The 13,466-nt window shown below is 42.2% G+C and overlaps 1 long non-coding RNA gene across 1 annotated transcript in view; it reads right to left on the bottom strand.

Annotated features, from left to right (window-relative positions):
- Nucleotides 1-6,195: 6,195 nt before the first annotated feature.
- Nucleotides 6,196-13,466, bottom strand: part of LOC307226644 — a 37,098-nt gene continuing 29,827 nt past the window's right edge. The window contains exon 3 of the long non-coding RNA XR_013843534.1: nucleotides 6,196-6,336. This is a non-coding gene — a long non-coding RNA (uncharacterized lncRNA). The remainder of the gene's footprint in view (nucleotides 6,337-13,466) is intronic.

The following is a 13,466-nucleotide window of genomic DNA, read 5'->3' on the forward strand; positions in this document are numbered from 1 at the left end:
CACGGGTTGTGAATGTGATCCGTGCAGGATGCATATTCGCAACTGCAGCGTTCGCAACCCACATCTATGCACACACGGCTTGCGATTCAGCAAGCTTCTGCGCATGCGCAACTGCCAAAACCTGGAAGTAACCCATTCTGGTACTTCCGGTGGGTGGCGCTGTGGGTTAAACCAGAGAGCATAGGACTTGCCAATCAGAAGGTCGGCGGTTCGAATCCCTGCGACCGGGTGAGCTACCGTTGCTTGGTCCCTGCTCCTGCCAACCTAGCAGTTCGAAAGCACATCAAAGTGCAAGTAGATAAATAGGTACCGCTCCGGTGGGAAGGTAAACAGCGTTTCCATGTGCTGCTCTGGTTCACCAGAAGCGGTTTAGTCATGCTGGCCACATGACCCGGAAGCTGTACACCGGCTCCCTCAGCCAGTAAAGCGAGATGAGCGCCGCAACCCCAGAGTCAGCCACAACTGGACCTAACCGTCAGGGGTCCCTTTACCTTTACCTTAACCCAAAAAAACGCAACCTTAAGCAGCTGTAACCCGAGGTATGACTGCATGTGTAAATCTATAAATTAAAAAAAGAAGTTCACCTTAAAGTCCAGCTCACGTTTTCCTCCCTCTTTCGTAATACTGGAACTTGGGCACATCCAAGCCGAATGCTGGACAGAGAAGAGAAACTGATTCTTCATGCAGCACATCATTAAACTAGGGAATCTGCTTTCACAGGAGGTAGTGATGGCCATGAATTTGGATGGCTTTAAAAGAGAATTTGACAAATTCATGGAGGATAAAGCTATCAGTGGCTACTAAGCATGATGGCTATATTATACCGCCACAGCTGGAGGGAGTGTGCTGTGAGTACCAGTTGCTGGTCATTGCAACTCTCAGCACTCTTTAAAAACTACACTTCCCATGATTCTTTGGGGGAAGCCATGACTGTTTAAAGTGGCACATCCTGCTTTAAATGTATAATACAGATGGGGCCCTGGTGCAGGAACAGCTTCCATATTAAGCAATAGCATGGTGTCTGTGTATGAGTTTTTTCTACTTCCATTTAAATTTCTGACGTAGTCTGAAGCAATTCAGAACTAAAGTTATAGTGGTTTATGCAAAGGTAAGCATTCTTATCTTCCCCTCCCCCTCCCCCATCTGATCAACTCATGGGGAATAAGGAAAGTGCTTAATTAAATCCAGAATTGCATTTTTGACTCTGTAGAAATTATCTTAAAAGTGCTTTGTTCCCCCCACCCAAGCCCTTAACTCGCTAGCTCTTCGCCTTTCTCTTGCTCTTTGCAGTGATGAAGAGAGGAAACACTTGAAAAGTTCTCTTTGGGGCTCAATTCATGGTAATTCTCCTCTCTGCTCCCTGATGCTGATGGATCAGATTGAACAAGTGTTCTGGAAATAAATCACATTTGGAATGAGATTGTGACAAAAGAATGACTGTGGATGTTTCAGAGGCTCCCCTGGATGGTGCAGTTAGAGCAATCTGAAGTGCCTGAGCGACCGAGCAACTCTGTGGTGGGTAATTTACAATGCAATCTTCACTGCCAGCTTGCAAACTGAAGTGTTTCTCCGGCAATCACAACGGTATGTTCGGCCAAGGAATGCCGTGGAAGGAGGAGTCAGAAATTTGAGAAAAGAAATTATGATGACGCTGATGAGGGATGAATGCCAAAGGGTTGATGGGGGACGAATGCCTCCATATTGTCATGACAGGAACAATAAGGGATGGTGGAGCAAAGGAGCAACGACAAGGAGACTCTGCGCATTGGTGGCATTGGCCTTTAAAGATTTATTCAGTGTATATCCCACCTTTCATCAGTTCTCAGGGTGAGCTGCATCAATAGCTACTAACCCTGATGCCTAAGTTCTACCTGTCAGTGGGAGAATGCTTCTGAATACCAGTTATGGAAGCAGGGATGCCAACTTGAAAAAAATATTGTAGGCCCTGCTCCATACAATTGATCACAAGATGATACACGGCACACCATTTGAATGGCAATGGCCATTCATTTGGTGGTGGGAGACCACCTCAAGTATTTTATTGGGGTGTGTGTGAAGGGACCTCAGCCCCTAGGAATGGGCTCCTATGTACGGAAGGAAAGAATGCTGTTGCATTCTGGTTCTGTTTGTGGGCTTCCCTCAGGAATCTGGTTGGCCGCTGTGAGAACAGGATCAGGTCCACTGGCCTGATCCAGAAAGGCTTTTCTTATGTTCTTATCTTCTGGACAGGCTATAAAACCATGCAATAAAAACCAAAATAAAAGGCGAAGCAACTCCAAAACAGCAGCAACAGCAGCAAATAGCAATACAGTAATAAGACTGCAGAGAACTATCGCTAGTCACCACCAGTTTGACATTTACTCAGCTTCCCCCCCCCCAAAAAAAAGAGATTTGCCTGTACTGTACAAATCTAATTTGCCTATACTTGGAACACCCTTCACTGAATCAGGCAGAATAATATAACAGAGAAGCTCTTCCCATGGTTCCAAACTCTGGAAGTGATAGAAGTGAAATATATGCAAGATCACTAAAAACCCAAATTCTACTGGAAAGGCATTCAGCGCAAAAGCCTGGCCACTGCCACATACATATTTAAAGTGGTGGGCATTAAAATTGCAATTAAGATAAAGCATTTCACCAGAGTACCTTCAATAAACACAAATTAATAAACCAATCAGCAACAAGAGCAACTTCAGGAAAATTATAGCATGCATCATATAATCTCACAGAGATAAGTTAGGAAAGCCTAATGTGAATTTCTTTAATGTGCCGGTTAATTTGGGGCATTGCTGGTATAACCTTCTCCAAAGGTGCTTTAACGAAAATAATACAAGCTGAAGAGCAGTTTTCTCTTTTGTCTTGGGGACATCATCACTTGGCTTTATTTATTTTGATTTCGTCCTTTCTCTGAGCAATTCAGGGGGATATGTAGTGTACTGCCCACTCCAGTATTATCACAATAAACTATGAGGTTGGTTTGGCTGAGACGCGGCAAGCTTTGTGGCTGAGCATGGATCAGAGTCCAGTATGAGACACACTCTACCATGTTGGCTCAATGTTCTGATTTCTTGGATTACAATGAAAATATTTTATAAACTGTTTATTTCATCTATATTTTGATCATTGTATTATGTCTGCTTCTTTTTATTGTCTGTTAATTGTATCAATATTTTCATGGAGGACACTGATGTTGATTCCTACTGACCGCTGTGGGTATATTCTACCTTCACTGCCTCTGAACAGCAGCTGCTAGGAATTGCAACTACAGAGAATGCTGTTCTGCTCAAGTCTTACTTGCGCGATTCTCTATGGGCATCTGCTTGGCCAATCTTAGAAAAATGGTGGTGCGCTAGATGAACCTTTGGTTATATCCAGCAGTCTTTTCTCATCTGCCTGTTTACATTTCATCAGATACGACTAACTGTTATTGTATTCTCATTTCTGCATCAAAGTGAAAACCAATTTGACACAATTCTGTATAAAGCAAGTTTTGAAGTAGTTGACTTCCAACAATTCTACCCACCTCGCCTCTTCCAAAAGAAATTTCAATCACCAGCAACAACACCATCTGTATCTGTCTCTCTTTTTTGTTTTTTTGTAATAACAAGAATATGGCAAGCAGTCCATTTCAGCTGCTACACATGCAAATGAGCATTTTTTTTCAAGGCTGTTAATCAATTAAACTGGAGTTTGGGCAATAAAACAACAGGGTATAGTGCAAACAACTACAACAGGGGTGACAGCCTCTTTGGACCCTGTGGAGACAATTGCAAACCAGAGAAGCTGCGATGGGCACCACATACACACATTGTAATAAAGCACACACTGTTCTATGGGCTTTCAAGCCTAATTTGAGTAGGGGAGGTGGAGGCACAGGCACAAGTGTGCACCCACAGGTGCCACACTGGCAATTCCTGGGTTACCAGATGCACAAAAGTGACCACTCTAGTATACCAGGCTAATTGTTAGCCACTTGCCTACTCATCACCAGTGTCTGTGTTCTGTGTCACACATCACAGTACAGGTGTGTCAAGGAGCAAACATAGAATCATAGAATCATAGAATCATAGAGTTGGAAGAGACCACAAGGGCCATCGAGTCCAACCCCCTGCCAAGCAGGAAACACCATCAGAGCACTCCTGACATATGGTTGTCAAGCCTCTGCTTAAAGACCTCCAAAGAAGGAGACTCCACCACAGTCCTTGGCAGCAAATTCCACTGTCGAACAGCTCTTACTGTCAGGAAGTTCTTCCTAATGTTTAGGTGGAATCTTCTTTCTTGTAGTTTGGAACCATTGCTCCGTGTCCGCTTCTCTGGAGCAGCAGAAAACAACCTTTCTCCCTCCTTACTGTCTTTCTGTCTTTTGTAGGCTTCTTGTTATGTGGTAGAAAGAAAAGGGAAGAACATAAGACAAGCTTGCTGGATCAGGCCAATGACCCAACGTCCTGTACTCTCAGTGGACAACCAGATGCCTGTGGGAAGCCCGCAAGCTGGATGTGAGCACAACAGCACTCTGCCCGGTTGTAAACCTGGAGGTTTTATTAAGTTGAATGATGCGTGTTACAGCCTCCCCCCATCCTAGCCACAGTTTCTCCACTACTTCCTCCCTGGGGCTCCACATACCAATGTAGAATCATGACATAGAAAGTAGGGATGCATGAATCAGTTTCTTTCTGTTCTGTCACTTAGAGTGTACATTTTCAATGTGTTCTGATACATTTTTTAGCTTAAAAACCATTGGGTTTGCACACTAATCTTGGATGTGCAGATCATGACAATCCATAAAAGAATTCACAAATATCAACTTCCTCAATTGTCCCTAGTTGAAAGTGAGTGTACACATTCCCAGATAATTTCCTGTCCTCTTCGTAGAAAGAGGTGGGAAGGACAGTCTAATTCTAATCTATGTTTGTTCAGAAAGAAGCCTAATTGATGCCAATGGGACGCACACCCCTTATAAGAAAGAGGGTTTTTTGTGCTGTTCTTGGCATCCGTCTGTATTGGGAAACAAAGGAGGAGTGCTTCACACAAAAAATTGCTTGCCTACCCAAAACTACACTCACTAATAATGTCAGGCCATGATGGCAGCAAAATATAGGAGGAGGAAGTTGTAAGCTTATTGGCCCAGGAAGGAGAAAATACACAAATCATTTTATAAGTGAGATATTAAATGCATTGGATCTCAGCATAATTTATGCCTGGTAATTCTTTCAGCACCAACAGAAAGATCTGCACCATGCTGGCATCTCTAAATTGTACCCCACCACCTCTTACTGGATAATTCTGCAAAATATTTGTCCAAACTGAGAGTTTGGACCTAAACTAAACTACCTGGTGTTAAAAAACAAAACAGGAGAGCAGCCTATATGAGAAGAAAAGAGACTGATAGAGAGAAAGTGCAGCAAATGGTTGGGAAAAGGAAGAAAAAATATGAATGATGGCCGGAAAAAGATTCAGAAATTAATTTAGTCTTCCTCCCAAATTAAATAATAAAAATAAACACCTATTCTGCCCAGTATCTGAGGGCCCCTGGTACTGCCCTCAGACGTTGAAATAAAATCACTGTTGGCAACTGCACTGGTGTGACTGATCATGTTTTCTTTTCAAACTAGAGGGCTGACTATTGCCAAGGATCCATGTCTCTGGTAATTCAACCTTTGACCCAGCAGTCAGTGTTCCAATGCAGGTGTCCTCCTAGAATGAAAAGTAAATTGCACTGAGCTCAGATTGGCAAATAAGAACCTTTGCACCACTCTGTGCCCACTCAGTTTTAAAATGACTCAATTTGGTGTTTTTTCCAAGGTTTCCATGGCAAATGTATGCAGAAATAAATGTTTCCTTTATTTTTTTGTAATATTGAGCTAGATATTCATGTTAACAAATCTCTTAATGTGAATGTTCCTTTTCTAAAAGTGGAAATTCACAATGAAGCAGACAAAAATGCCCCTGTAACTTCTAGTAAGATATTCAGACGCAAAGGGGAGCAAGATGCCTGAACATTAACAATAGTGGAAAGGGTAAACCTGGAAGTACAAGAGATCATCATGACACATGCCCTCCCCAACAGCCATGGTCAAAAAAGACAGTCCAGAAGACACAAACACACACACTACTACCCACTAAAGAATGGCAGCAACACAATACACAGTCCATCGTGAACCGCTTGATTGCAATACTATGCATAGTTACCTCTGAGTAAGCTCCACTGACCTTCTGACTTGGTTGATCTGACTTGGTCCACATCCATACCGTAATGCCTGTAGTTCGTTAAAAGTGCTGAGAGTTGTTAGGAGACTCCTCCTGTTCCCCTCATAGAGCTACAATTCTCACAGTTGCCTGTCAAGAAAGATTGGTTGTTAAACCACTCTGGGAGTTGTAGTGCTGTGAGGAGAATAGAGTGGAGTAGCATGGGGGGGGGGGAGCACAGGAGTGGTTGCCCCAGACACAAAATTGTTGGTGGTGCAAAATTTCAAAACCTGTTGCTGCCTCAATACAGCTGTGCTGGACTCCATTGAAAACAACTTCTCTATGCAAACCAGGAAGTTGATTCTGGCCAGATGACAGAACGGCTCTTAATCTCTGTGGCTGAGAACTCCTGGGTTCCATGGATACTGTTGGGCAGTTGAGCGCATGCATACTTCACCTGTTTCCCTCCTTCCCTCCCACCCCCATCCCCTCGTGCAGCCCTGGGCACTGGCAACCCTTACTATGCCACTGCAACAGTCTCCAAATACCTCGTTGGCACACTTAACAAATGACAGCTCCCAGAATTCTCTGGGGAAAGCCACGACTGTTTGAAATGATATCATAGTGTTTTAAATGTACGTTGTGAATGTGGCCTTCGCATCAAGCTAGTTCCTATCTTTAAAGAGAGACCTTGAAAAGTTATTGTGGTACAAAATTCGCTTTTGCCAAATGCTTCTGAGGTGCTCCTGGAATATGAGCTATGACCTTCTGGTAATGTGGGAGCTTCGATAGAAGCTGTGAAGTTTTGTTTTGTTTTGTTTGTAAAGGAAGTAACCGTTTCTCCTTTGCTGATTGGTCCTTAAGGCATGTGTAAGCTCAAGTCCTCTGCTGCGGGTTGCTTCCTTTCATGCTGCTGATGTGTAGATTGGATGCATACAAATGGTTTGTTGCTTTCCCAGTCTCAAACAGCTAGACTAGCTGAACATTTCTTTCTTCCCCTTGTCTGGGAAACATGTACTCCTTATTATGAAAGGTTCCTGAATGGCCTACTGTGTAATAGCTTAGCTGAATGAAAACAAATTTAAATATAAGAAATGTGCTGGCTTGTTTTTTTCTCTCTTTTTTTTAAAGCAAGTTGTAAATACTCTTAGAAACAGTATGGGGCCTTATTAAGTTTGAACCTCAGGTCTTTCAACTTCCTGGTGAAAAAGAGAACAAATGGAAAATGCATGAGAAAATAAGTAACCTCTGTGATTTCCCACTTTAACTCGAGCCCAGATATATTTGTCAGTTGTTAATTACAGTCATATTTTTCTAACACCTTTAAAAAAGAAACAGCAAGCGAAAGATTTCAAAGAGAGAAGCTGAACCAGCTGAGAAAAGTTCAGGTTTCTCTAAATATGCGGTAACCCGTTGGGTAGGGACGGTTTTGTGCTTCTTGAAAATCACGTCCTCAGTACTGAGAAGTTTTGATTACTTTCCAAACTCATTGAAACAAAATCAGCTATTCACTTCAAAAAGAGACCACCCTGGCGTTGCTGCACAGGCCACTCTTATTATTTTGTTTTTTAACCCACCATTTGTTATAGATGCCAATCTGCTTAAACATCTACCCCACTCCAAGCATATTTGGGACAATACTGTATGTTAGTAGAACTGAAAACATTGGATTCAAAGGGGAGAGAGATCATGAATTGCTAGCAGTGGCAATACAAGCAGTAGCACAGTAGCTAGCAGGGCTCCTAACAGTGGCAGTCTTTGCTTATGGCTGTTGCCGATTCCAGTAACAAGCAGTCTCATTGTGGCTAATAGAAAACCATCCACTGTGGCAGCCTTTCCTTTGTCTGGTTTTGTGTCGCTGTTCACTACAAAAATCTCCCCTATCCTGCTACAGGCCACTGATGCAACTCTTTCATACTAAGACTGAATATATTGCCCTCGGCTGTACTTGAGGAATGATTCCAACAGATTCCACATGAAAAACACCCATGTCTCTGTAGAGATGGCAACACCGAATAAGTGGTGCACACCCACCTCGCATGCACTCTTCACGAGTACCTGAGGAACGAGATTATCACCCCTCTTTTATTGTCCATTCCGGGTCGTCCAACCACTGCCACAGTGACTTTTCTCCTGGCAGATCTAGAGGAGCAGATGGCAGCAAAGGTTGCAAGGTATTTAGCTGGGGCAATCACAATAAGGTCCACTGTTTGACAGCTGATTCAGGACCCTAAACTGTGTTTTATTACAATCGACTTTTAATTTTGTTCTGTGTATATCACAGTGCTCTTTTGTTGCTATGGCCGATGGTGAATGCAAATACAGTGGTACCTCGGGTTACATGCGCTTCAGGTTACATACGCTTCAGGCTACAGACTACACTAACCCAGAAATATTACCTTAGGTTAAGAACTTTGCTTCAGGGTGAGAACAGAAATCGCGCTGCTGTGGTGCGGAAGCAGCGGGAGGCCCCATTAGCTAAAGTGGTGCTTCAGGTTAAGAACAGTTTCAGGTTAAGAACGGACCTCCAGAACGAATTAAGTACGTAACCAGAGGTACCACTGTAAAGTTTCATTTATTCTTTCATAGTAATATATGTAATAGGGTTGGGCCTTTTGTTGTGAATTCAAGATGATTAGAGCCCCTTCAGGCCACTCGGGGGAATTATGGCAGAGCTTGGAGGACAGAGCAGCAAGAAGCGGAGTATGAAATCACTGTTTTAACACTCGGGTGGCCCACAGGGGTTTGAAGTGGATGTCACCAGTCCAACATGGAAGGATGGTTCTCTCCATTTCCAACTACATTGACCAGTCAGACCTTGAGTATGACCATGTAGTCTTCCCTGAGAAAACTATACAGAGGTGCTATTTTAGCCGATGCTTTCTCTTTGTGGCACTTTCTAATAAAGGAGAGAACATCTGACAATTTTGTTTTTTTCTGTTTGTCATTTCCCCTCATCTCCAGTTTTGCACATTTCCGCACCAGCGTGTAATTTTATACATGAAAATTTCAGTGCAAATTTCTCCTACTATATCCACATTGCCTACTCTACATATTTTTGCAAAGCAACGTCCTCTTATATAATGGATTTCTATATGTTGTTTTCACTAACATAAGCAAACTTTATCCGGGTATAAGGTTTAAAGCTGGCCAGGGTGGAGTGGGAAGGTGGGGCAAAGCCACCTTGGTTTTCTGGCATCTGACTTGAAAGTAAAACAAAACAAAAATCCCTGAAAGTTACAAAGCTGGTGATACCCAGTGCTATTTTGCAGGAACTTACCATGAATGCCTCCCTTGTTCTCTTACAATGGCAATGGTTCCCATGTGTCAGAACTCATTTCCGGTGAGTTCCGGATGAAAGAAAACCCTGGTGACACCCAAAGACAGCAGCTTGGTTACTGTTTATGAAACCATTTGTGGACCACAAAACATAGTAGATAGGTTTCATTTGGCTTGGTGGTTCCCGAGTTGTGCAAACAGAGATAAGGGGTGTGAAGTCATCATGGAGATGTCTGTGTTGCTCAGTATCAGTCACGGGAGAAATATCAGTGATGAAAGAAAAATTTCCCGAAAAGACAGCTTGTTTATCTCTGCCAATGATCCTCCTGTAAAATGGACCATTACAAGTGTGGGATGGGTTCCAGGTTGCATTTTTCAGCTGTGGGGCAATGGGAAGGCACCATTGGCCTACCCAGACTCTCCACCGAGTGTGTCTACAGACCCCTTGAAAGTGCCCCAGAATCCTTTCTAACATGGCAGGGTTCTGCAGTAGCTATTAAGGGGAAACAGTTCCCTGAAGAGTGAAAGCTTGAAAGCCACTGACTTAAATATAAGCCTAACCAGGCGCCTACATTTCTCTCCGTACAACCATGTATATTTATTTGCTTGCTTTTCAAAGCCGTACTCAAGGGGGCTTATGACTAAAGTAAAACACAAATGTCATAAAAGCATAATAGGCAGCAATTACAGCGTGCATAAAGGTATAGCATGCTCGCATTGTAAATATGGTAGGATACAGCATTACAGCTCTCAGAAGACCATTGCAAAGCAGGGAGAATTGGTCGGGGCGGAATATCCATACAATGAGTTTTTTTAGCCTGCCTGAAAGATACAGGTAATCTAAGCAAGGACCGTAAGACACGCTTCACCTCACATGTGTGAGGAGGGCCAAAGTGCTGTTTGTTTGCAAACTCTCATTCTAATCACATAATTATCTGACAAGAAGTCGGTAAGTATAGCAGGAAAAGCATGTTATGCTGCCTCTAGATAGTATCACCGCTTGTAATTTTTTCCCCTCTCCAGAAGAAAAAGAGGCCAGTGTGTGTGTGTGTGTGTGTGTGTGTGTGTGTGCAAAGCTATTTTACCTAAGTGAGCTGCACACCCACAATTATCTCACTGAAACAGGAAAGTAAACTGGGTGGCAAGGAAACAGAGGCCATTCAAATGGCAGGTAATAGAGCAGATCTAATTAGTGTTAAGTACCTGTAATCCTAGGAGATTTACTTTGTGATAAAAGCGAGAGAAAGTCCCTTAGGTATGAGTAATATGTCCCTCGCCAGGTTGGCTGTGTCAGGTGTACTGTGTCAGCTCCAGTGAATACAGCCTATTGATCCAAGAGGGCTGGCATTCTCTGCCACAAATTGAATTTAAATTGCTTACACGAGAAAGACATCTGGCATACTAAGGTTTACCTACTTCATATTCAAAATAATTTTCCCAACCAACAAATAGCTTAGTTAAACCACTTCCCCATCCTGTGTATTTATTTAGAAGATAAATCTAGGGTTCCTGCTGCCCCCCCCTTTTAAGTTCTATTACAGACAGATTTCTGTGACCAAATTATACTACTTATACCACAGTAGGTAATAAAATGATAGGACATCTGAGCAGATACATTAATGTCAACTAAATATATTAGGAATGTGTTTACCTCTACAGAGTACAGCACCTTTGCCTTTGATTTGATTAGTAAAGCAATATAATAATAATACACTAACATTCCATTTCCCTTTCACAAAAGACTGAGCTAAATAATTGCCTTTTGTTTTTCATTGCAGGGTTATTAAATCAGCATATATTCTTTTGGCACAGCAGCAGCTTTATTACTTTGAGGCAGAAGATGCTTTAATTAGAAAAGTTACTGTTGGAATAAAAGGTGCTTTCAGTCACACATCACAAAATCAGAGGAAGTTAGTAGCTCTCTCTTTCTGTAGATATATACGGCTGCTCCAAATTGTTTCTCTGACGTCTCAAAGACGTTTAGTCAAGATAGAACAGAAAACAGCTGTTGAATTGTCTATATTTTTCAAGTGTGGCCATTGCTTAATTTTCTGTTTTTAAAAAAGGTCTCAGGGCTGAGTGGGAGCCATGCCTCTCAAACCTAGATAACCTCCTAAATTCAGAACTGTCACTATAGTTCAGCCTGCTCCAGCCTCATGTTTGCAACACCTAACAACTCCAGTCAGCACTGCTATAGTCATTGATGAGGATAAGTCACTTATCATAGGTTCAGAGCCCCACTCATCTTAACTATTGACATTTTCCATATCTGAGTCCCTAGTCTTCAAACGTATGGATCAGAGGTAAAAAAACAAACTCTTGTTTGGCCATGCATAACATCACAGGTTCAGGTCAGTGCTTGCAAGTTCAAAGAAAGCACTGAGTGCTATCTCAGTGTTATCAGGACAAGGTTCTTTTGGACTTTAATCCATAAATTTGAGCAAATGCATAGATCTGATGACAATACCAATTTCTTGTTTGGTCACATACTACATTTCCCATATTCCTGAAATGTTTCCCTCAGAGTTTTGTTGCAACTTCATCTAATTCACACAGAAAATCTGGGGATGGGGTGGAAGAATCTGGTTCTATCTAGTCCATGTCAATTTTGCATGCATTCCTTCACAAATCCATTCTGTGCCATTTCTGCAAATAATCTGTAATGTGTATGTGTGTTTATGTGAGCACACACACACATTTATAATTGCATTTATTTTTAAATGCATATTAAATGCATGTTCTTTTCAACCAAATACATATTGGAATATGTATTTGCTCTCTATGTATGTGTTTTTAAACACAGTTCCCCCCAAAATAGGCATATGAATATTGGTCAAAAACCATATCACAAAATTCAGAAAAGCCTGACATGTGAAGGATTGTTATGTTCCTGCCTGTGTATTAGTCCAGAATGTGCAAATTAGGTAAGTATGCTAAAAAAAATGGGTACCAAATAAATTTCTCCTATATCCCTAAATCAGCCACCTGGACCTTTGAATACCATGAGCAGAATGACTTTTCCTCTTCTCCTTATGCATGTCCCCTGTTTAGGAGCAGAGTTGGGCATGGCACAGGGCAGGTGCCAGGCGGAAAGGGGAATGCCCTACTATGCAAGTATTCTGCTTGCGGATTTATTTAGTTGAATACTGCCCAAGGTTCCAATCTGGGCTTTATTGTTCTTCATGTCCATTCTTAAGTGGTACAAAGTGGAAATCGCCTGTTTGTATCAGAGAACACGCATACAGATACAAAGTCCTCTGAATTGCATGAAATCAGTGTGACTAGTCTGTGGATAGCTCTGTAATTTTATAAATTAAGAGAGTGCAACTTTCACAGCCCTGAGTGTAGGTTTCGTAACCTTAGAAGCAGATGTTATGGCATCCGTACATAGCAGAATTAGGTCCCAGAGTCCTGGAGTGGTCAAGTCAGCTGTACCACCTGCAACTTGAAGTGACACAGTCCACTCTGTCACCTCTGGTTTCTCCTGCCTTGAGTTCTGCTGTGTGTGTAGAGCAAGCCTCAATGAATGTGCCCCCAAAATCCAATGAAGAATTCAATTTTTGCCATGTCTAAAATTCCCCAGTGAAATCACCTCCCTCTCCTCTCTCAACGAAACAGATATTTTCATTTTAATAGGGACTATTGCCCAGTAATTTTTCTTAGGTGTGTGGCTGATGATCTTGTGACTGCACCCAGTATTCATCTGCAACTTCAGAGTGACATTTTAAATTGCTTTTGAAGGCCCTAAACTGCTATTTGGACAGTGTCCGCTTCTCAAGAAAGCAAGATACAGACTAGACAGCTGCTTTTTTTCTCACTCATTTCACTCTCTTATTGGTTAACTTAGTGGAAAAAATGTAAATTTTCCAGGGACTTTAGGTTGGAGGTATCTCAGCCAAGGTGGATGTATGCTTGACTTGAGGCCTAATTTAACTCCCATGTAGTATTGATTGACTCGGACCACCAGGGACACTTACAATCTTCCTTTGCTAAAGGTAGAC

This window comes from Podarcis cretensis (assembly GCF_951804945.1).
Source record: "Podarcis cretensis genome assembly, chromosome: 1".
Lineage (NCBI taxonomy): Eukaryota > Metazoa > Chordata > Lepidosauria > Squamata > Lacertidae > Podarcis > Podarcis cretensis.